This window comes from Ornithodoros turicata, chromosome 6 (genome assembly GCF_037126465.1).
Source record: "Ornithodoros turicata isolate Travis chromosome 6, ASM3712646v1, whole genome shotgun sequence".
NCBI lineage: Eukaryota > Metazoa > Arthropoda > Arachnida > Ixodida > Argasidae > Ornithodoros > Ornithodoros turicata.
Genome location: NC_088206.1, coordinates 19,518,480 through 19,522,981, shown reverse-complemented (window position 1 = coordinate 19,522,981; position 4,502 = coordinate 19,518,480).

Sequence of the window (4,502 nt, the reverse complement as noted above, 5' to 3'; positions counted from 1 at the left end):
AGCTCAGTCGGTAACGTGCCGGCTGGCGGAGCTCAAGATCGCGGGTTCGATCCCGGCCGAGGGCGGTAGCAATGTGGGAGAGGTAAACATTGCTTCCAGCACCGTGTGTCGGATATTTCCTGCGCACGTCGAAAGAACCCCAGGTGGTCCAAATTATCCGCACTCCTACCCTATACGGCACGTGCAACATGTCGCCACACTGCGCAGACAAACGTTACGTGTAGCACCACAGTACCACATGAGCAAGTACGCAGCTCAACTAAGTAACAGCCACGATATTGAACTTCGTCGCTGACGTTCCGTACCATATAAACAGGTTGACGGCTTTTCTGTAAACACTTCACAAAGTGAGCAAATGACGTATGCCCATCGCCTTCAGCAAATCAGAAGACAGAGTCATCATCATTCTGAATGGCGAAGTACTAAGAGCACCAAGGCAGACAGATATCGCTTGGTAATAGAGGAGCAGGAATCCCCCACTAAGAGCACCAAGAGTGTAGCAAGTCTTAAATATAAGAACTCTCTCAACCCTTTAAGAAGAAGAAGAACTCAGAGCGCATGTTGTATCATCATAATATCACCTGGTTATCGGGAGACACGGGTTATCTGCTCCGACGTTTTTTATTGTAACTTGCGTCGGAGTAAACTACCCGGGACACCATACAATATGAGGCTGTTATGTAAAACACAATAATATCAGGGACATCAATACCGGTGGAACATGTGGGAGATGGTCATTTCCATTCAATGTACAAAATAGAAGAAAAATGCGGAGACACAGGAACATGCGACACAACACAACACATTCGGGAATTGTGTTGCGTCTTCCCTTATCTCGGTGCTTTTCTTCCATCACGTATAACCAGCCTACATAGCCTGCGTCATATGTCTTCCTCGACGTACAAAGTTTCGATGGGCCGCATGAACCAGCCAGCCAGCCAGAAGTGACAGTTCATCACAGTGTCGCACAAACAGAGGCAAATACACATCGTTCCACATGCATGCTACTCATAATACGGTCTCGAAATTCGCGGCACGATTCCTCTCAGTAAGGCTGAGAGGCACCATTTTCCAAGTACTTTCTTGTCCGCAATTCATCCCAACGAAACTGGGTATATACACAAGTACACACTTCACTTTCTGTTTGCCCGAAACTTTGTGTCCCCAATTCTCGCCCTGCTGCTCAAATATTTTCCAGTCTTTTGAACCGAGCTCCGTGTACGCTACGCCACGGTACGTGTGCCTCGCTGTAGTGGTAGATATATCTCCACTTCTTTGTCGTTTTCTTTTTCTTTTTTTTTTTTTTCGCCGTTTGATGTCGCGGTCATCGTCGTAGTAGTCGATATAGTGCGCCCCCTGCGGAGAGATAGTGAGAGTTCTTTACGGCTCACTTGTGCAGAGTAGCTCCGGCAGAGTGGACTTTGACGGTTATTGTGAGCGGGAGGAAAACGGCGCCGGATAATGACACGCCCGTGTTATGGTAACCAGTGGCGTAACCATGAACTTTTCTCGGTGCGGTCGCGGGCTTTTAGGGAAACGAGGGAGTGCGGAGGTTGGACGTAAAAAAGAAAAACCTGGCTGACCATGTCAATGTAGACGACACACATTGACTTAGTGATCACTATGTGACAGCGGTGATCCGATCTGTTGAGCGCCTCAGCGGATCCCACTGAGTCGACAACGAAGAAATGAAACGCCGCACACAATACTCGTATTTCAACTATATTTCGGGAGGGGCTGAGTACCCCCCCCCCCGTTCTTCGGTGCGCCCGTGAGAGTACCTGATGCTACTTTTTATTCATCTCCCAGAAGAGTTAGAAAAGAAAAGGTACCCAGCCCAGCAGGGTATGATCAATAATTAAGGAATATGACGACACAGAGAGGCCCAGTGCCTTCCTCATCGTCATAACGACAGCTTCCCTATCAGCTTGCTTGCATTTACGACGTCGTATCTTATCTGAACCAAAGTCTACACAAATCCCACACCTCCACCAACAGTATGCGGAGAGGCTCAGATATTGCTATCTACGCAAATGAAATAACACAAGCATTACACGTAAGGACACATGGGATGGTTAATATTTGTCTACATCGGTTTCGTTTTCTATAGCTAACATCTGGGCATCACCCAATTATGATCCGACAGATCCCGGTGTTTGTTATGACGCCGACATTTGTCGTACAGCGTCTCAAGGAAACCCAAGGAAACCATATGGTTGGCAGAGCCGGCGCCGGGACTCGAACCCGGGCCACTTCCCAATCCGGCGATCATCGTAGTCAGTCCGAACACGCACATGCGAAAAATACTGGTGTCGAACGATACTTTCGACTATATTTAATGATAGAGAGAAAGTTCATGGTGCGCCAATGTGACGTTCTATTGCCGGTCAAGAAGAGTGGATTCAACGAAAACGAGCGGATTCTGGCACAGCATTTGAAATCTCGGGGATTTTACGACGCATATTGTAACAGAGGAAGGGGTGTCGTGTATTACAACTTTATTAGCACAGTCGCGTCATTATGAGAAGGCGCTTTCTGAGTTGGCCACTTGGAGCACGGAACAGCACAAGAGATTCTTGAGGGAACAAAGAAGGTCAAGTGCTTCGTCAAATCAAATTTCTGGGTGATAAAAATGTTCGTAAAACGCGTATATTGTGGCACCTTGTTACTACTGAGAGGGAGGCAAGACTCTCAAGACAAACTTCAAGGACATCGAACGCACAGAATGTTTCATCACCTTCTCGCGCAACAAAGGGGGAGTCTGGTCCGGCATGCTGGGAGTTGTCGAGGGATGAGATTTAGATTGTGTCAGCCGTTTCCTAATACACGGGCACCGAATTTCAGATAGATAAGCGTCCGAAGGTGGATGGGGAAGAGAGCCTTTTCCTCCATTTCGTGCATAGAGGGCAGACAGGGGGTCTTGTATTCAGTCTTTCCTTGCAGATTTTTGCATATTCGCTCGCATTATTTTGTTCACGTGCTTTCTTTAAGAGTTGCTGCACATGAACATGTCCACCGGTAACGCTCACTACCATACGTGTACCCAAAACATGTTCCAAACCCCTGATAGATGTTATTCACATCTCCTCCTCTTCATCTGTTTTCTCTATCGTTTGTTTTGCATGAAAAGTTCCAATATGCTTCGAACTTCATGTTCATAGTAGCGAAGTAATACGAAGCGGATACACCTGACGACACGCCGCGGTAAGAGTACCGTGCGGAGATTATGCACGATAACGTCACTGACGACGTCACCGCTCATCGCATGGCGTCCAATGACTTGACCGAAGCTCCCTTATGTGAGCAGTGTGCAAACGTAATGAGGCGGTCTGGACAACGCGTCTTGTAGTCAAGAAGCGGGAGAAAACACGAGAGAAAGGAGAGAGGTCCGGAAGCGATTTCAACCGGTCGCGGTTAAAACAAAAACGGCCCACATTAATCGGGAGCAATTTCTTATGTACGAGTTTCTTGACAAGAAGAACCTTTTTAACCAGAAATATATGTGGTGCTCAAGAGATTTCCCAGTCCCTTTAAGCCGCACGTCAAAAGAAACCCATATGGCCGAAATTATCTGCAGTCCTACCCTGTGGCACGTGCGGCATGTCGCCACACCCCTTCACCCCACCCACCCCTGCTGCACCCAGCTTGACACCCCTTATGTGCATGTGAAATTTAGAAACCCCCATAAGAGAAGGCGTCGCACGTAGAGACCTTCACTTCGTGTATATGCTCGTGACAAATGTCAAGGATACACGCTATATGGCAAGTAATTTATCTTGTGCGGTTGTGTCACGGAAGCAATATTATCACCCAACTGACTGCTCGAGCAATCCGTCATCATCGCATTTTAACATGCCGACCGTTCCCTCATGCATGCACACCAGGACACCTGGGAAGGAGCACTACAGACAAATAAATCAAAAGCTATTCCTATGGTAACCTATACTATTCGATCCGATCCATTCCTGTCAGCGCTGTTGCCAGGTTGCCGTTTCAAGCACGCCAAGAAGCATTCAAAGACATTTCAACATTCGATACAGATGCCGGTAATCAAAGGGGAAAGAAGCAAAAACCCTATAGCATCTTTGTCTTTAATCTATCTCACCCTTCTTTCACCGTTTGTTAGTTTATCCTTTATTCCCTAATTCTTTTCATTTCTTGTTATTTATTTTATTATTCTTTTATTTCTTTTTCTTTTTTCTTTGCGGAATAGCAAGCCGACGTCCCGTTTGGCTGACCTTTCCTCCTTTTTTCCTTCTTTGTTCTAATAAATATATCCCCTACCCCGTTAGCTGCACGTGTAGCGGGCCGTGGACAACGACGAACATGGCCACGCCGTCTGGAGCACCGGCCTCAGTTCCACCGGCGCGGCCATTGCGATAGGCCACCGTCATCGCCCCTCCGTGGCATACCATTATCGCCGGTCGGGACTCATGTAGAGGAATGCCATCGTCCTCTACACACGTAATACGGGAGTTTTCGATGAAATGAGTACGTGCATT